The following is a 19,526-nucleotide window of genomic DNA, read 5'->3' on the forward strand; positions in this document are numbered from 1 at the left end:
CCTTTCAGTCTATCCTATATTATACTTCATAATAGGATATACTGAAAAAGTTTTTACAATCCCAGACAAAAATCCCTATGTTGGTGATTTCTAATTTTCACCTGCCTCACTACACTACTCACGCCTGTGCCCTTACTATACAAACTAAACACAGACTACAGTCCACACAAACACATTGGATTTGGTCATCTGTCATCTGCAATGCGGACATCAATTTAAAAATTGGATTTAAGAAGAAAACAAGTTTGCCATGCAGTATAAATAAATACGTGAGTATGCGCCGCTGAAGAGGTGGCTTCTATAGTGCGCCATCTTTCGGCTATCTAGTATGTGGAGGTCACACATCACTGAAAAATTACACCATTATCAACAGCGCAAATCGCGCTTGATTACTTATATATAATCTGAAGATTCAATGAAGCATCAAGAACAAACACGTTAATGCATACTGAAACAATACTGACAAAGACAAAGTAAAGGAAAAGTAGATACTCCAACAAATTCTTCTCTCTCTTACTTAAACCGTAATACCAGTAACATATTCATGCTATGAGCAGCAGGGGCAGAACAGGGGCAGAACGGGGGCTCGGGGTAGTGCTGTAAACGTCATGATCCTAATCCAGAGCGGAAACTCCTCCCGAATCCCAACTCCGGCAACGGAACGAAAGAAAGAGGAATACCGAGGAATCAGGAAACACGGAGAAACAATGCAATAAACGACTTAAGTAAGTGAATAAATATTTTATAGTAGACCTATTTAATTAAACGGAAATCAAGTTCTGACGGATCAAAACTACCTAATAACTCTCAATCTTGTCCAGCGATTTGGCTGTTTTGTTTTTTGTTGTTTTTTTTTTTAAAAAGAGAAAGGCCACACGTTAGCAGGATTGCTAGTTATTTAGCTATCTAATGTTAACGTATTGCATTGAACTGGGTAATGTCTGTTTTTATTAACCCAACAATTACTCTGCAATGTAATATACATGAACTGTTAGCAAATCCTTTACATAAATATTTTACGTAATATGCTATTTTTAAATTAGCTTTCACATTAGAGTTAACTAAAACGCTGGCAAGATGGTTCATCACTTTCCCGAGATAAACTTAGCTGTGATGACGGTCACTGTAATAAGGCAGAGTACTTCTGATACTTTTGGTCTTGGTTAGTTTGTTTGCTGTAGTTGGATACATACACCAGAGACTGCATCGTCCCAATGGTGGTCTTAACGATTTTTTTTTAATATGAGTCAATAGTCAGAAGCAATATAATGAACAGTTTCCGGTCGGTTAGTGAAACTGTGCCTGGGTCGTTGTCCTTATTTTTTATTTATTTATTTATTTTTTACATCTAAGGTGGCAAGCCTACTTTCTTTTTCCCCCAACTTTCTTCAGTTCTTTTCAAGTACTGTGTATTTCCTTAAGGAAATGCAAATCTAGTTTTTAACTGTCATTCAAATGCAGTCGTTAAAGAAATTTGACATCTTTATTCGACAACAAAAATCTCTATGTCGGTGATTGCTAATTTTCACCTGCCTTACCACACTACTCACGCCTGTGACCTTACTATATAAACTAAAAATAGACTACAGTCCGAACACATTGGATTTGGTCATTTGTCATCTTTAATCAATCTAAAAGCGGATTTAAGGACAAAATTTGATTTGCTATGCAAGTCAACAAATACGTCCCGTGAGTATCCGCCGATAGAGAGGTGGCTTCTATGGTGCGCCATCTTTCAGCTATCTAGTATATATGGGGGTCACACATCACTGAGAAACTACACCATTCTAAGTGCAAATCGCACTTGATTGCATATATCTGTTCTGACTAAATGGGGTTGGTTACTTACACCGGAGACTGCATAGTCACAATGGTGTTTTTAACGGTTTCTTTAATATGAGTCAATAGTCTGAAGCATTATAATGAACTGTTTCCGGTCGGATAATGAAACTTCGCCCATTAGAACTATCACAACTGAATGAACTGAACAGAGTATTTCCACCGTTTTTTAAGGAAGGTGAGACAGCAACACAGTTCAGAACAGGCTACAGCAACGCAGGTCTGGTGAGGTCTTTCTTTACTTCTCTTATTTGTTGTCCATAAGCCCAGTTGAATAACAGGTAAATGACATTCCACAGCCAGGAGTTGAGAGACAGAATTTCTTAGTTTTCTTGTATTACATCCTAAGTAGTAATTCGCCGGTCGGAATTATGTCATTTTTGACCTCAGCACGTTCAAAAGACAAAGTGGGAAAATGGGCGCCCCCATGTTCGTATTTTGTTAGCAGCAAGCTAGGCAGCTAACTCGGATGAGTGATTTTTTTTTCTCAAACAGCGACCTGTATGGTCAGTAACAAATGAATATGTCTGTATTTTGATTACTCTAAAGTTAGTACTTGTATACAGTATAACTCATTTAAAAGGTAAGAAGCTTTACTTTGTTTATTTCTGATACGCATCCATGTTGATTTGACGTCACTCGGTAACCGGGGAAGGAACTCGGATTTGAGAATACCACCCCAAGTTGACTTCAGTTACGGTGGCATTTCATGTCACGAAAGACATGGTCCCTGTTTACTCTGTCGAGAAATATATATGCAAATAATGTGTGTGTGTTTTTTTTTAATATATCCTATATTTAAAAGAACCATTTTGTTTGCACTATTTGCTATAAATAAATAAAATTATAAATATAATATATAAATAAATAGAATTTTTCCAAAATCCATTCAAAAAATAAATTGCATAATTTTTCAATTGCATTATGTAAGAACAAAAAAGTCGTAATCAAGAATCGTTCATAAAGTTGAAAAAAATCAAGATAATTTTTTTTGCAATATCACCCAGCCCTAATTGCAATCCTGCTTTCTTTTTTCAATAATTCTTTCAACTCTTTGCATGATTTGTATTTCCTTCAGGAAATTGCCATTCAAATGCAGTCTTTGGGAAAAGAATTTGGTATATCTCTTCAATGACAAAAATCCCCATGTTGGTGATTGCTAATTTTCACCTGCCTCACCACACTATTCCTGCTTTTGCCCTTACTTTAAAAACTTGAAATAGACTACAGTCCAAACAAACACACTGGAGTTGGTCATTTGTCATTTGCAATTCAGACATCAGTATGGATTTAAGAATAAATCAGATTTGCCATGAGGTTTAAACAAATATGTCCAGTGAGTATGTGCCGCTGGAGAGGGGGCTTCTGTAGTTTCACAAATTTCATACAAATGATTAATAATTTATCATAATTTAACTCTCATGTAGATAAATGCATATTTTATTTTTGCAACATAATAAGCTCATGTAACATATTTATCAAACAATTTAGAATTTTTTTTATGTTTTAACATGCCTCTCTTCAGTTGAACATGATCACATTTAAGAAAGACGGCGGAATGCTGTGATGACACCACATACGAGGTGATAGAAAAAAGTTACTTCAAAAATCTTTTAAGGAATAAAACATGACAGGGCATGCTGTAATAGGAAAATCAACGACCAAGCCGTCCATAGGTATATCTCTACTCTGTTTTGTGATGATTTAGCCAGCGGGTTTTTCAACTTGTGTAGGGAATATGAGCCATGGGTTGGATGTAAAAATATGTTTATTATAATGTTTTTCATTAGGGGACAAGCACCAAAGGTGCATAGACACCTATTGTTTGTTAGTGTTTTTCTTCTTCTATTTATTCTTCTTCTTCTTAGGGGTCAAGCACAGAATGTGTGTAGTCACCTATTGTGTTTGTTGGTTTTTTCTTCTTCTTCTTCTTCTTTTTCTTGTTAGGGGCCGAGCACCTGGCTAAGTTGTGAAATTTGGCACACTGATTGGGGAGGGTCTAAGGAACAATATGAACAAATTTGGGCCAAGTGCTTCCAGCGATCCAGCGCCACCATCGGGTCAAATTTGAGCCTAATTTGGAAGTACATTTATGGTCATAACTTTTGAACCATGTGTCCATGGTTCAAAAGTTAAAAGCATATGACGCACCCTATAACCTCAGTTTCTGCCTAATTAGCTTTTCTGCCATCTTGGATTTTTTCAAAAACTGTTTTTTCGGTACTCCTCGTACAAATTTTGTCCAATCATCACCAAATTTGGCACACGTCATCTTCAGAGTAAGCCTCCCAATGTTATCTTAGAATGTTGATGCTCCAAACAGGTTGTCCATAATGGGCCAACGAAACTGACAGCAAAGCCGCCAAACAGGAAGTGAGGCTGTATCTCAGCAATGACTTTGCACACTGACACAAAACCCGGTAGGCATCTTCAGGACCATGACCTGAGGATATGCAACAAATTTCATGCCAGTGCCCCACATACTAGTCAAAAGTTACAATAGAATGCTAAAAATGCGTACATGTAATTGCTATTTTTTTCTACTGTTCCTCCAAATTTTGTCCAGTCTTCACCAAATTTGGCTCAGATCATCTTGAGACCTGTCTGAACAAAAGTTATCAAAGAATATTGATATTCAAACCATTCTCCTGTAACATGCTAGCAAATGCAAAAAACAGGATGTGAGGGTGTATCTCAGCAATGCATCTACATATCATCATGAAACATGGCAAGTACCTTCATGACCATGCCCTGAATGTAGCCAAGACATTTCGTGACTGTGACACTTTGTGGTCAAGAACTGTAAAAACTTCTATTTTTTTCCTTATATCATGTGACGAGTTTGTGCTAAATTCACAGTTATTTTTTCCTATAATTCCCTGGGGTATGCTGAAGTGAATGCACTCCAAGGTCAACACAGGTCGTACTTCCTGTCGATCATCTTGGCTTTGTCAAAAACTGTTTTTTGCTACTCCTCCTACAAATTATGTCCAATCAACACCAAATTTGGCATAAATCAGCTTCAGACCAACCTGGACCAAAATCATCAAAATAATGTTGATATTCCAAATGGTTTGCCTGTAATGTGCCAACAAATCTGATGTCGAAGCAACCAAACAGGAAGTGAGGCTGTATCTCAGCAACGACCTTGCACACTGACACAAATCTTGGTAGGCATCTTCAGGACCATGCCCTGAGCCTATACAGTGACAGTGCCACTTCCATCTAACTGCCATTTTTGCTATTCCTCCTCCAAATTTTGTCCAATGTTCACCAAATTTTGCTCACATCATATTGAGACCTGTCTAAACTTTCACAAGTGGGGAAAAACATAAATACCTTAGATGTTTTTAAATTGCAAGAAGAAAAAATTTTTTCTTATACTTTCCTTATACAGTCAGAAAATTCCACCACTGTCCGTGGTCAAAACATAAACATCATGAGTGAAACTACAAATGAATTTCGTGGAATTTTTCAAGAAATTTTGAAATACAAAATTGTTGTCCTGTAAAGCGCTGGCAAATACAAAAAACAGGATGTGAGGATATATCTCAGCAGTGCATCAACTTATCACGAAAGTTGTTAAGTATCTTCAGGACCACGCCCTGAAAGACGTTTCATGACTGCGCCACCTTGTGGTCAAGAACTGTAACAACTTTCATTTTTTTATTTATATCATTTGAAGAAATTTATGCTAAATTCAGTTCTTTTTTCCTATAATTCTCAGGAGTATGCCGAAGTGAACGCACACCAGCATCTGAAATTCAAGTGTGACCATGTTGACCATCTTGGATTTTGTTAAAAAAAAATTTTTTTTGCTACTCCTCCTACAGATTATGTCCAATTAACACCAAATTTGGCATACATCATCTTCAGACCATCCTGGACAAAAAATAATGTAGATATTGCAAACAGAGTGCCCATATTGTGCCAACAAATCTGACGGTGAAGGAGATCTCATATGGGGAGTTGTACTGTGATGGTTAGGGGCTGTGATTGCTGTGGTATCCTTGGGGCTGCAGTTGCCACTAGCAGCTTTGTACTCAAGACTCAGTGGACAGTGGATAGGTTTAACAAACTGGACTTAATGTGAAAACTGTGATGAATTTACTGGTTGCACAGTTGCAGTATTTGTCCATATAGTACACAGTTATAGAAGGGATTTATTTAATTGCATTATCCATTAGCACCCAGATGAGGATGGGTTCCCTTTTGAGTCTGTTTCCTGTCAAGGTTTCTTTCTCATATCATCTCAGTGAGTTTTTCCTTGCCACTGTCACCTCTGGCTTGCTCATAAATTCACATATTTACAATTTATTTTGATTTAATATAATTTGAATGTATTTATTTCTGTAAAGCTGCTTTGTGACAATGTCCATTGTTAAAAGCGCTATACAAATAAAATTGAATTGAAGCCGCTAAACAGGATGTGAGGCTGTATCTCAGCAACTACTTTGCACACTGACACAAATCATTGTAGGCATCTTCATGCCCTGAGGCTATGCAACAAATTTCATGACAGCGCCACTTACTGGCCAAAAGTTACAGTAACATTCCGAAAATGCTTCTATGTAAATCTGAGCCCTAGTTCTGCATTCCTGTGATTTCCTAGGGAAAGCTGAAATGAATGCTCATCAGCATCTGAATGTCAAATGTACTTCCTGTTTGCCCATTTGAAATTCATTGAAAGTTGTTTCATGCGTTACAAAAGTTATCAAATGATTGTTTATATTTTATATAGTTTTCCATATTTTATATACTTGAATCCATTTGCATAAAGTTATGGCTCTGTTTTCTTGTGATTGCTTAGGCAACACCTGTAACGGATCTCTGAATGTGTGGTTCACCGAGTCTGGGTGCTTGGCACTCAAAAATGTTGCTTGCAGCTTTAATTCTTCTTCTTCTTCTTCTTCTTCTTCTTCTTCTTCTATTGGGGAAGTCTATGGCTGCCCCTAGAACCATATGGTAAAAAATTGTGAAATTTGGCACACTGATTAGGTAAAGTGCTAATAGTCATTGCTCCATTTTTGGACTCTGTCCCATATTGCCACCATTGGGTTCATGCTACATTTATGCTTATAACTTTTGAACCATTTGATATAGGAATGAAATGGAGGTATATCTTTTCCAGATATACCTTGACCCATGCTGATTTCAATGAACCCTGTGCTGTTATTTTCTGCCATATTGGATTTTCCATCATTTTGAGTGTTTTGGAAAATATTTAAAAGTTTTCACAGCTGACAATTTTTTGTTCAAACTTCACCAAATTTGGCTCAGATGATCTTCAGACTAATCTACATATAGGTTATCAGAAGGTTTTTTTGTTATTCGAAACATTCGCCTGTAACACAGATGAATTTGACTGCGAAGCCACCATACAGGATGTACAGGCATATCTTGACAATGGATCCATGGGTTGACATGAAACTTGAGAATACTTATGATTCGTGAGAGAAACTGGGGGTCAGTAAACCTGAAAGTTTTATCTAAATGCAATAATTTTCCATCCACCATTTCTTAATTTTCACCAGTATGCAAAAAAGTATGTTAGGCTATATCTCCACAAAGCTCTGACATTTTTGGACAAAACGTGGCACATACCTAAAAAATGAAGTCTTGAGAGATCCTTTTATGTTTTGTCTAATTTGACTGCTAGGTGATGCTATAAGAAGGAAAACTTTTTTTCAGTATTACTTATGAATTATTTATTTATTAAAAAAATAAATAATTCATAAGTAAATTTATTTTAGAATCATAATTCCTTTTTGTCAGATTCCTTGGAAGCTTCTAAGGTCAACTGATGTAAAACTGATGTTTCATGCCCACCATTTTATTTTATGCACCATTTGGCATTTCTTAAAAATCCTTAAAATTTTTCACAGCCCACAATTTTTATTCAATCCTCATTGCTTTTGGCTCAGATCAACATCAGACCAAGCTGTACAAAAGTTATCAGGTGGATTTTTGATATTCAAAAGTGTTCACAAATTTGACAGTGAATGCGTCAAAATATGGCCTCACTTCAAAACAAGAAGTGAGGTCATATTTTGAAAACACAGGTATTAATTTACAAGATCATAAAATGAAATCTACTCATCAAAACAAATCCAGCAGTACATCATATGTATGTAGACCCACAGCAAATTGGAAAAGCAATGCTGGGACCTTGCATGTGTGCACAGTATACAAAGATTTTCTAGAATGTTAAAAAAACATAACATTAAAAGTACAGTGAACTCTGAAACCTGATATTTTAACAGATTGTTTTCCTCATGTTGTCTGTAGAAAAAAATGCATTGTCCTCTATGGAGATGGACACAGTGGAAAGTGCATCCTGTTTGTTTTTTGTATTTTAAAAAAGCACAACATTTTGTTTTTATCGTGAGTAGATACATAAAAGTAGACACTTTACCATTTCAAATGATGTCTTCCTCTTTTCCATATGACCTCATGTTGTCTGTAGAAAAAAATGCATTGTCCTCTACGGAGATGGACACAGTGGAAAGTGCATCCTGTTTGTTTTTTGTATTTTAAAAAAGCACAACATTTTGTTTTTATCGTGAGTAGACACACAAAAGTAGACACTTTACCATTTCAAATGATGTCTTCCTCTTTTCCATATGACAGTATTTCTACTAGTTGTTGCTATAAGAAATAAAAAATCCAAGTGATCCCGCCTGCACCTCTGTCAACTCCTAAGGGTTAAAGTGCTAATTTAAGTACTTTCGAAAGGCATAATTCTTTAGACATCATTTGAAGACTGCCAGTGACTCAACTGTTTGGACATCTAGGGGAAGTTCATTCCACCACCTAGGTGTCAGAACAGAGAAAAGTATTGATGCATGTCTTCCTTGTACCCTGAGAGATGGTAGGACCAGTCGAGCAGTGCTAGAGGATTGGAGGGAGTGTTGTGTAGTGTGGGATGTGATAAATGCTTTGAGGTAAGTGGGTGCTGGTCTGTTTTTGGCTTTGTAGGCAAGCATCAGTGTTTTAAATCTAATGCGTGCAGCTACAGTGGGGGGAGCGCAGCAATGGGATGGTATGGGAAAATTTAGGAAGGTTGAAAACCAGTCGTGCAGCTGCATTCTGGATTAGTTGCAGAGGACGAATGGTGCTCAGAGGCAGACCTGCCAGGAGTGAGTTGCAGTAGTCCAGTCTTGAAATGACAAGGGACTGAACAAGCACCTGTGTGGCCTGTGTAGAAAGAAATGGGTGAATTCTTCTGATGTTATAAAGGAGAAATCGACATGAGCTTGTCAGATTAGCAATGTGAGAGGAGAAGGACAGTTGATCGTGCATGGTTACCCCAAGGTTGCGTGCAGTAACCGAAGGCGAGATCAGAGAATTGTCTAGGGAGATTGTAAGATCCTGAGATGGAGATGAATCACCTGGGATGAACAGCAGTTCAGTTTTAGTGGGATTAAGTTTCAGCTGATGAGCTGTCATCTGTGATGAGATGTCTGCCAGACATGCTGATATCTGAGCAGAAACATGAGTGTCTGAGGGAGGGAAGGAGAGGATGAGTTGAGTGTCATCTGCATAGCAGTGGTATGAAAACCCATGTGAGGATATGACCGCACCAAGAGATTGAGTATAGAGGGAGAACAGGAGAGGACCAAGTACTGAGCCTTGTGGGACACCAGTGGAGAGTCTGCGAGGAGCAGATGTGGATCCCCTCCATGTTACCCTATATGACCGACCTTCCACATAGGAAGCAAACCATTGCCATGCTGCACCACGAATTCCTAGGCTCATGAGGGTGGACAAGAGAGTCTTGTGGTTCACTGTGTCAAACGCTGCTGAAAGGTCAAGGAGGATGAGAACTGAAGACAGGTTGGCTGATCTAGTGGCATGTAGCTTCTCAGTGACGGCCAAAAGGGCAGTCTCTGTGGAGTGTGCCGGTTTGAAGCCAGACTGGTTGGGATCTTGGAGGTCGTTCTGTGAGAGATAGCAAGACAGCTGATTATAGACAGTTCGTTCAAGGGTTTTAGAAAGAAAAGAGAGAAGTGGTACCGGTCTGTAGTTGCTGATGTCAGAGGGATCTAGAGTGGGTTTCTTCAGGATGGGAATAACCCTTGCTCTCTTGAATGAGGTTGGTACATGTTATGGAGCCATAGATGATAGTGGTGATGAAGGGGAAGAGGTCTTGAGAGATGGTCTGGAGCATCATGGAAGGGATTGGATCCAATGGGCAGATGGTAGGATTGCAGGATAAGATGATTTGCAGGATCTCTTTTGTTGTTAGTTTAGAAAACTGTGTCAGCGAATGAGAAGGAGAATCCTCAGTGTGTAGTGTAGGGGTAGGAGTAGAAGTGAATGTCTGGCAGATTTTTCCAATCTTCTCATCATAAGAAGTTGCAAAGTCTTCAGCAGTCAGGGAGGATGGAGCAGGAGGAGCCGGAGGGTTGAGTAGTGAAGAAAAGATGTTGTGGAGCTTGCGAGGATCTTGTGCAGAGGATTCCAGCTTTTCTTTGTAGAAGGCAGTCTTAGCTGAAGTCACTTCAGATGAAAATTTGGACTGGAGAGCACGGTAGGAGACAAGATCTGTGTCGAGTTGCGATTTCTTCCACTTCCTCTCTGCTGTTCTTAATTCTTTCCGATTACTGCGTAACACATCTGATAGCCAAGGAGCAGGGCTGGAAATCTTCCAAATAAGACCTGAGCCAGGAAAGGGCCGTTCCCTTAATGCCTACTACATTTTCTAGAGAATAGCATGATCGATGGTATCAAAAGCTGCACTAAGGTCAAGCAGCACAAGCAAGGAGACACAACCCTGATCAGAGGCCAGCAGTAAGTCATTTACCATTTTAACCAGTGCTGTCTCTGTGCTATGATGAGGCCTAAATCCTGACTGATACATTTCATGAATGTTATTCCTATGTAAGTATGAGCATAGCTACCGAGCTACACCTTTTTCTTGGAGATAAAGGGGAGGTTTGATATTGGTCTATAGTTAGACAGCTGACGGGTAAAGGTCAGGTTTTTTTAATCAAGGGCTTGATAACTGCTAATTTAAAAGATTTAGGTACATAGTCAATGCTAAGGGAAGAATTGATTATCTCTAAAAGAGGTTTGATTGTTTCAGGAATTATCTGTTTGAAGAAACAAGGAGGTAAAGGATCTAGCATACAGGTTGATGATTTTGATGATGAAATTAGCGAAATTAGTTCAGTTTCTTCAAGGGGAGTGCTGATCTGATATTATTATATTATCATCTACAGGGTTAGTTATAAAACTGTCCAGTTTTAAATTAATAGTCTGAATTTTTTGCCTGATATTTTCAATTTTACCATTGAAAAAATTCATGAAGTCATAATGATTGTGTGCATGTTTCTATTGTGGTCTTATTGCTAGTTAATTTTGCTACAATATTAAATAAGAATCTAGGATTATTTCTGTTATCTTCAATTAGACAAAGTCAAAGCCTGCTTTATTGTGAATTCTGCCACATGTTCAGCACATACAGAGAATTGAAATTACGTTACTCACTCAGGTGCATACAGATAACACACAATAAAAAAAAATAAAAATAAAAAAAAAATAAAAAAATTAGGGTGGAGAGATACACTGATCTGGCAGCACTAAGAGCTTTCCTATAGCTCAAAAGGCTCTCCTTCCATGCTATTTAAAATACTACCAAGTTAGTTTGACGCCATTTACGTTCTAGTTTTCGAGTGGTCTGTTTTAAAGTTCGTGTGTGATCGCTATACCAGGATGCTAGCTTTTTCTCCCTAATTATTTTTCTTTTAAGTGGAGCTACCTTATCTAGCGAGTTGCAGAACGTTGATTCTAAACATTCAGTTGCCTGGTCAAGTTCTTTGGGATCAGACGGTGATCCAATCATGGTTGATAAATCTGGGAGATTACTGATAAAACTCTGTGCAACTGTTGACTTGAACGTACGTTTGACGTGGTAGTGTGGTGAGGTATACATTATGATTAAGACACATTTTAAATGAGATGAGATAATGATCTGAGATAGCTTCAGACTGTAGAAATGAGACTATATTTTCTATATTTAATCCGAATGTTAGTATTAAATCAAGAGTGTGACCACCACTATGGGTGAGTCCTATTACATTCTGATTAACCCCTACTGAATCAAGAATGGACACAACTGCTGTTCTTAGAGGGTCATCTGGATTATCAAAATGAATATTAAAGTCTCCAACAATTAATGCTTTGTCTAAGGAAACAACCAGGTTAGAGATGAAATCCGCAAATTCACATAGGAATTCCGAATATGACCCTGGGGGTCTGTAAATAATAATTACTGGAATCACCTGGGTAGACTTATTTTTAGTGGCTACGTATGTTATGTTAGTATAAAGAACTTCAGAACTTCATAGATGACTGCGACGCCTCCTCCTTTGCCAGTTAGACGGGGCTGATGTATGTAACTGTACCCGGGAGGACTAGCTTCATTTAATGCTACAAACTCGTTTGGTTTAATCCACGTTTCTGTTAAACACAGTACATCAAACTCCTGATCAGTAATTGTTTCATTAACAATAAGCGCTTTAGATGTAAGAGATCTAATCTTCATCAGTCCTAGCTTCAGATCAATGGTGCTGGCTATGCATTCGGTTTGATTTAATTTTATGTTAATTAGGTTACTATAACAAACTGTCTGAGTATGTCTATAATTTTGTTTAGCTCGGGGAACAGACGCAGTCTCAATACGGTGGAACCTAAGTGACGCAGCTACAAGACAGATGATTTAGCCTGCTTGTCTGCTCCCTTGCCTTGGCCCTGGATTGTCACAGATTAACTAGGCCTGTTCTGAGACTATGTGCTATGCTGCAAGAAATGAGAGCAGCACCTTCCCGAGTGGGATGGACAAAGTCCCGCCCTAAAAGGCCAGCCTTGCCCTCAAAGATAGTCCAATTATCTATAAAGGCCACATTGTTTTCGGAGCACGACCTGGACATCCAGCAGTTCAGCGACCATAACCTGCTGTAAGCTACATCGCCACGCCGCATTGGGATGGGGCCAGAGCATACTACTGCGTCGGATATCGCCTTCGCTAATTTACACACCTCTACCATGTTACTCTGAGTAACCTCTGACTGACGAAGGCGTATATCATTAGCTCCTACGTGAATAACTATCTTTGAAAATCTGTGCTTGCCTAAGACCCTAAGATTACCTGTCCGGCACCCTGGTTCCCGGTATACACCTAACTAAAGCTGCTGGTGCCCCTAAAGGCCTAGCTAATTTCACTTGCCGCAAGATAGAGTCACCTATACCCAGAGCTCTTACAGGTTTCTCAGCGGGTGCTTCACTGAGGAGAGCAAACCTGTTGGACACGTGAAGCAGAGAGGAGTGGTGTTCCCATGGGTGAGCCTTAGCGTTAGCTTTGGCTTTCCAAGCATCCCTGGCATTGCCCAAAGACAACTGATTCTCTACCTTATTTGAATAATTTAGTGTGTTTCGGAAGCAACACACAAATTGTACTTCGATTTTATTGTTCCCCAAATTTATTATGTTGGCTTGAAAGAGCCAATATTCTGTTCTTCTTGATCTTCTTCTGTCTGCAAATTTCTTATAATTTAACAGGTCATCATTTTTATGTAGAGCCACAAAATTTATCGTAGATCCTATAATGAAATAGTGCACTTGTGCCATTGAGATGGACCAAAATTACAGTTGCCACATAGCAATGCTCCAAACAGCATGTTCCTCTCATAGATATACATAGAAAATTTTTAAAAACTACTAATTCAGCTACAATCGCCAAAATTCACAACCGATCAAACCTGGGTACACCAGGACCCGTCATGCCAGATTACAGGCAGACGCCTGCCAATTGCCACAAAACCCAAAAATAAATATTCCACTGACCTCTAATTGCCCCAAACCTATATATAAATACATCCTTGACTGCTGTCATTTGTCCCATAAATACCACAATGAGTGCTAATTGTCTCAAATTCCAAAAATAAACGTCTGTGTGACCTCCCCAAATCAAAATCTAAATATTTTTCTGCCTGCTAATCAATTCAAAGTCAAACAAACAAAAAAATATTTATGAAAAGAAAAACAGAGATGAGGCACAAAAGTTCTGGAGCCAAGATTAGCCTTTACCAAAATGATAGAAAGACCTGATCAGAAGGTGGTAAGTTCAAATCCCAGCACTGCCAAGCTGCCACTGCTGGGTCCTTGAGCAAAGTCCTTAACCCTCAACTACTCAGTTGTATAAAAATGAGATAAATGTAAGTCTCTCTGAATAAGGGCATCTGACGAATGTGATAAATGTAAATGTGCGTGTGTAGCAATCGGCCAGCATTGAAGATCTGTGTTATGACACAGTCACAGTTTCTGCAGGAACTGCACTATCTAGTTCTGTTTACCTGTCCTAATCATGCTCAGAGGTTCCATAATTTTTTCCTTTACTAGCTTCATGTTTCTGTTAACAAATTATTAAAGCCTTTCCATCACTGAGACACTGCTTCACTTCCTTAGAAACCTATCCTTATTAGGGTAAACCTTAATAGTCTTTGAGTGGATAACATTTTCCTCACACAATTTTATGTAATCTGCTATAGTCTCAGTAATTTCATTCACATTTGTGTCACAATAAGGATCTTCAAAACAGTCTTGCAGCTGTTCCATGCTGTTCTCATTCTAGATTTTGATCATTTTAATAATTGGCCTTGCTTGCTTTACTTTAGCATTATGATTTGGGAGCAGGTGTATAATATTATGGTCCAATTTCCCCAGTGGTGGACGATATCGCTTTATATGCATCAGGCACGTTTCCAAAACATTGATCAAAGATTCGTGACTGGTGGGTTGGACAGTCAGTATGCTGCTGCAGTCAACCAACATGAACACTGGCTGATCTGGAGTATAATTATAACTCTTCACTATATTCTCTGCAACAACCAACATGCATTATATAGTATATGGTTACATGACCACATTATAACAGTTAAAAAGAGCTCTTCAGTAGCTTTCAAACAACACCACAGGCTGCAGAAATTGGTCATTTTACCCGACTTTGGAGGTCTGTTTCTGGTACAGAGTCCATTTCCAATGCTCAGTTGAGTCCCCAGGTCGGACACACTGTTTATTCAGTCAAAAATTTGGGGAGAAATTATAAATTTATTTATTTATTTTTAAGATATGGTGAACCTGTAGTACATTTTGTTTACAGTATTAAACCTCTGTTTGTAGAACGTAGTTAGTTTTATACATACAAAAATGCACAGAGGTTTGCATTGTTTATGATTCAGAAAATAGAAAAGAGTCTCTTTGATCATAACTTTTCTCTGACATCCACTATGAGCACATTACACTCATCAATTTAATTGTACAGATCACAGAAACTACTGTGATTTATATTTAGTATATACAGTATACCCTCATTTAATTGAAATAAATTTCTGGTTATACTGCCAACATATGTTTTGGAACTGTTTTTAGTTGTGCAAACTTACAGCAAACACAACTAGCATTTCAGCACTGTGAAATGTGAGCCCATGCATACTATACTGCTGTGAATTCCAGTCAAGTAGTAGTTACTATGGGCCATTTCAATATTATTTTTTCCAGGTTCACGTGGGCTGAATAAAACAAGTCAGCATGCCGTATTTGGTCCACAGGCCCTGAATTGGACACATGGCTTAGAGGGTGACTAATACAAAGTATGCATGAAAAAAACGAGTGACAACATGCATTCCTGCAAAATTACCAGTAAGAGTATTGTTGGAAACTTTTTCCAGTGAAGACCAGGAGACTTGGATTCTCTTCAGCAGGATTCTTTATTGAGAATGCGCTGGTCGGTCGCTGCAGTCATCAAGTCTAACTAAGGCTGTGATACATTAGAGTTTTATACATTTCAAGGAGGATTGATACATGAAGGTGGAGACAAGCATGCAAATGCACTACAGGAATCAGCTGGTTACCCCAGCCCTGATCTCATCAGCATAACAGTGTCATTCAAATGCATGGATACTAATCCAATCAGCCTGACAGTGTCACCCATACCTGAGCTTAGTTTTCACCTTTAACTTAGGTCTCTACACAATTGTCAGGAAATACATAAAGACAAAAGGTTAATGTTTCAGACACCTGGGCTGGCTGACTTAATTTCCTTAGAATATCATCTTTACCTCAAAATGTAAAACACAATGTGCACAACCTAGTTTTAACATTTTATAAATTTGTAATCCAACAGTATACATGAGATTTTTCTTTTATTATTGTAACTTTAGAGCAATTTTAGAGAAGTCGTCAGAAAACAATGTAAAACTCACTTCTTTTCAGCTAGCCCAGTTCTGCTGTTCACTGTCTGTCTGTCTGACAGCCAGACACACTTACAGCTCACTGCTGCACACACAGTCACAACTCACAGCTCAGAGTAGTAGCTTACTGTATGTGCATGATTTTCAAGTCAAGTCAAGTGGAGTTTATTGTCATTTCAGCCATATACAAGTACATAGTTTCTCCAGGACCAAGGTGCTACATAAGAAACACAGAACAACACAGAACTACAAGGGACTACATAAATTATACAATAAAGTGCACAAGTGCGAACATGTGCAGACAGCACAAATCAGTACAAGACAGTACAATGACTACTGGGACAGACAATGAGCATAGTAAGTCCCAGTGCAGTGCCAACCAGTACACAGTTCTGTTTAAAGTGAACCTAGTGACAATAGTGCAAATAGTACAAGAGTACAAAACAAGTAGCTGAAATAGTGTAAACATAAGTGTAAACATAAGAGTAGCAGCCTATGAACAGTATAATATAATGAGTAATGTAGCAGCATAAACGTGAAAAAACTTGCAAAAAAATTGCAGAGAGGATGATCAGTTGTGTGTGTATATTGGTATGTGTGTGTTTGTTCCATCAGTCCAGTTTCTGAGTATTGGAGGTATGTGTGTGTGTTCCTTCAGTACAGTTACTGAGTATTGAGGAGTCTGATTGCATGGGGGAAGAAACTATTACACAGTCTGGTCGTGAGGGCCCTAAAGCTTCGGTACCGTTTACCAGACGGCAGGAGGGTGAAGAGTGTGTGAGAGGGATGTGCGGGGTCATCCACAATCTTGGTGGCTTTGCGGATGCAGCGTGAGGTGTAAATGTCTGTGATGGAGGGAAGAGAGACCCCGATGATCTTCTCAGCTGTCCTCACTATCCGCTGCAGGGTCTTGCGATCCGAAACTGTGCAATTCCCAAACCAGGCAGTGATGCAGCTGCAGAGGATGCTCTCGATAGTCCCTCTGTAGAACATGGTGAGGATGGGGGGTGGGAGATGTGCTTTCCTCAGCCTTCGCAGAAAGTAGAGACGCTGCTGGGCTTTCTTCATTATGGAACTGGTGTTGAGCGAACAGGTGAGGTTCTCTGCCAGGTGAACACCAAGAAACTTGGTGCTCTTGACGATCTTCACGGAGGAGCCGCCGATGTTCAGCGGAGAGTGGTCTCTCTGTGCTCTTCTGAAGTCAACAACCATCTCTTTAGTTTTGTCCACGTTCAGAGAGAAATTGTTGTTGGCTCTGCACCAGTCCGTTAGCCGCTGCACCTCCTCTCTGTATGCTGACTCATATGAGACCCACCACTGTCGTGTCATTGGCGAACTTGATGATGTGGTTCGAGCTGTTGTGAGTCAGCAGAGTGAACAGCAGTGGACTGAGCACACAGCCCTGTGGGGCCCCAGTGCTCAGTGTGTTGGAGATGCTGTTCCCGATCTGGACTGACTGAGGTCTCCCAGTCAGGAAGTCCAGGATCCAGTTGCAGAGGGAGGTGTTCAGGCCCAGCAGTTTCAGCTTTCCAATCAGGTGCTGAGGAATGATTGTGTTGAATGCTGAACTGAAGTCTATGAACAGCATTCGAACATAGGTGTCTTTATTGTCCAGGTGGGTGAGGGCCAGATGGAGTTGATGATGGCATCATCTGTTGAGCGGTTGGGACGGTAAGCGAATTGCAGGGGGGTCCAGTGAGGGGGCAGCAGGGTCTTAATGTGCCTCAGGACGAGCCTCTCGAAGCACTTCATGATGATGGGTGTAAGTGCAATGGGACAGTAGTCATTGAGGCAGGACACTGGAGACTTCTTTGGCACAGGAACGATGGTGGTGGCCTTGAAGCACGTTGGAACAACGGTGCTGCTCAGGGAGGTGTCGAAGATGAACATCTGCCAGCTGGGCTGCACATCCTCTGAGCACCCTGCCAGGAATGTTGTCTGGTCCAGCAGCCTTCCGCGGGTTGACTCTGTGTAGAGGCTTCCTCACATCGGCCGTGGTTAGACACAGCACCTGGTCATTGGAAGGAGGGGTGGTCTTCCTCGCCGTCACGCCATTCTGTGCCTCAAACCAAGCATAGAAGTCGTTCAGCGCATCTGGGAGGGAGGCATCACTGTCACAGGCAGGTGATGTTGTCCTGTAGTTGGTGATGGCCTGGATGCCCTGCTATTGCGCCACGTGTCTCTGCTGGCCTTGAAGTGGTTTTGGATTGTCTGAGCGTGTGTGCTTTGCCTCTCTGATGGCCCGGGACAGTTTGGCCCTCGCTGTCCTTAGGGCCGCCTTGTTGCCTGCTCGGGAGTCCTCAGCAGCACACGCACCTCTGCAGTCATCCACGGCTTCTGGTTGGAGCGTGTGGTGATGGTCTTGGAGACAGTGACGTCATCAGTGCACTTGCTGATATAGCTAGTCACTGATGTCGCGTATTCCTCCAAGTCAGTGAAGTCGCTGTCAGTTGCCGCTTCCCTGAACATGTGCCAGTCAGTGTGCTCAAAGCAGTCCTGAAGAGCAGAGATGGCTCCTGCTGGCCAGGTTTTCACCTGCTTCAGAACCGGTTTGGAGCGCCTGACTAGCGGTCTGTATGCTGGGATTAGCATAACAGAGATGTGGTCTGAGTAGCCGAGGTGGGGGCGGGGCTCCGCATGGTACGCACCGGGGATGTTTGTGTAAACAAGATCCAGTGTGTTCTTCCCTCTCGTTGCAAAGTCCACATGCTGATGGGATTTAGGGAGCACTGACTTGAGATTTGCATGGTTGAAATCTCCGGCAACAATAAACAGTCCGTCAGGGTTTGAATTCTGCAGCTCGCTAATAGCCCCATACAGTTCACATAGCGTGTCTTTAGCATTAGCACTGGGGGAATGTATACACCGATTATTAGAACTGTGGTGAATTCCCGTGGTAAATAAAAAGGTCTACATCTAACAGTTACAAACTCCACCAGCGATGAGCAGTAACTAGAAACTAGCACCGAGTTCTTGCACCATTCCGTGTTGATGTAGACACGCAAGCCGCCGCCACGAGCCTTACCGCACAGAGCTGTGTTTCTGTCAGCTCGAAACAAGGCTAGCCCGCCTAGCTGAATGGCGGCGTCCGGAACTCTGTCGCTGAGCCACGTCTCCGTGAAAACAAAGACGCAGCAGTCTCTAAACTCACACCGCGTAGTTTGCTGGAGTCGGACGTAATCCAATTTATTGTCCAAGGAGCAGACATTGGAGAGCAGGATGGACGGGAGCGCTGGCCGGCTAGGGTTTGTTTTTAGCCTAGCACGGACCCCCGCTCTCTTACTGCGCTTCTGCTTTCTCACGCACCGCTTGCAATGTCCCCTCCCCCGGCCACCGGCATCAAGCGACGCAGAGGGCTGGAGGCCTGGTCCCCGCAGCAAGCCGAGATCGCGTAGCTTCTCCAGCAGATCATCATGCAGAACAGCTGTAGTGTAG

The 19,526-nt window shown here is 40.6% G+C and overlaps 1 protein-coding gene across 3 annotated transcripts in view; it reads left to right on the forward strand.

The window, feature by feature from the left end:
• Positions 1–576: 576 nt before the first annotated feature.
• fer (fer (fps/fes related) tyrosine kinase) overlaps positions 577–19,526 on the forward strand; it is a 70,475-nt gene continuing 51,525 nt past the window's right edge. Inside the window, exon 1 of one of the 3 annotated variants that reach the window (XM_034300946.2) lies at positions 577–725. The gene's annotated coding sequence lies outside the window, so the exon portion shown is untranslated. Of the gene's footprint in view, positions 726–2,044; positions 2,065–19,526 lie in introns of those variants that run through there. The other 2 variants (XM_026922376.3, XM_034300944.2) reach the window with 2 other exon arrangements.

This window comes from Pangasianodon hypophthalmus, chromosome 27, assembly GCF_027358585.1.
Source record: "Pangasianodon hypophthalmus isolate fPanHyp1 chromosome 27, fPanHyp1.pri, whole genome shotgun sequence".
Taxonomy (NCBI): Eukaryota; Metazoa; Chordata; class Actinopteri; order Siluriformes; family Pangasiidae; genus Pangasianodon; species Pangasianodon hypophthalmus.